Genomic DNA, 1,535 nt, shown 5'->3' with positions numbered 1-1,535 from the left:
AAATTATTTATGAATATGACCAAGTTCTTGATAATAAATTTCAAAAACATATGGAAAATGATATATTAGAAAATTAAACTCTACATTGACAAAATGTTAATATCAACAACAAAGATATGACAAAATATGTTAACTAAGATAAAATCTCTAATCTTTGGGTCAGTGAAAAAATTGTAATGGCAATTACAGTATACTTAGAACTAAACAAATAATTCAAGTTAATATAAAATTTTGCCTTGAATTTTAATTAATATTTAGAGGAAAAGTAAGACCTCTAAGGATATATTTTTATAAAGAAAGTACAAACAAAAACAAATGATCCAAGTGCCCAATTTATTATTAGATAACATAAAAATTCTCAAAAATAATGAGGTCATTCCATCTTTGACACTGTTTCTTTTGCCTCAGATTCCAGCATTTAATGTCCTTGTGTATTCCCAATGTTTGACAAATTATATTCTTTTCAAGAGTTTTATCTACTTGCTTAATTGATCTCAGTAGCATTATTTTTCTCAGTCCTTCACAAATACCACCTCAACCCAAATAGAAATATAATGTAAAGTTCCTATTACTACAAACAGGGACTGTATTGCAGCAGTTTTTTATGAAATTCCTTTGTACCTTAAAATAGCAAGTTTTAAAATCTAATGGGTAAAAACATTCCTTTATATTTCATGTCTTAAAACACTGATGTTTTTACTAGGTTCCTTTATGGCTTCTAATTTATCTATTTACTTATCAATCTATTATAAGTAAATATCAATCTATTTATATAATAGCATTTTTCCAACTGAAATTTATACTTCTTTTATTTATTTATTTATTTTTTTTATTTTTATTTATTTCTAGGAGATAGAGAGACAGCGTGAGCAGGGGAGGGTCAGAGAGAGAGAGGGAGTCACAGACTCTGAAACAGGCTCCAGGCTCTGAGCTGGCAGTCAGCACAGAGCCCGACGCGGGGCTCGAACCCACAAACCGCGAGATCATGACCTAAGCGAAAGTCGGACGCTTAACCGACTAAGCCACCCAGGCGCCCCTGAAATTTATACTTCTTTTAAAGTAAAGCTTTATGTTTTTGTATCATTGAAAATCTATTGGAATTTGATCATGTTTTGCAAAGCAATGTCACATAATTATTTTACTATTTTCTCTCTTCCATGTTTTTTTGAGTAGATTTTCAGTCTTTTCTGAAAGTACTTCATCTTTTGTTGTGTTACATCACTGTCATTTCCATTTCTGCTTATTTGCTATATCACCTTTTCCCTCAGGAAGTGGGCTATGTACAAAGACATGATCTTCAAAGAGCAAATTTGGTCTCAAAATAGCTACATAATAATAATTAAACATAATTGGACTTATTTCAAACATCATTCATGGTTTTAAATCTTTTTATAGCATAAATATACATATTATGTAATCAAGGATTTGTACAACTATTATAATGATTTCCAATTTTTAATTTCAAAATAGGCCAGGAAAAATTACTGGAAGTTCTGTGACAGCATTTTTTGTTAGTTTTTTTTACTGAATATATA

The sequence above is a fragment of the Hyaena hyaena genome, unplaced genomic scaffold (genome assembly GCF_003009895.1).
Source record: "Hyaena hyaena isolate Hyena2069 unplaced genomic scaffold, ASM300989v1 scaffold_508, whole genome shotgun sequence".
Lineage (NCBI taxonomy): Eukaryota > Metazoa > Chordata > Mammalia > Carnivora > Hyaenidae > Hyaena > Hyaena hyaena.
The sequence above is the reverse complement of the archived record's forward strand: the minus strand, read 5'-3'. Positions refer to the sequence as shown.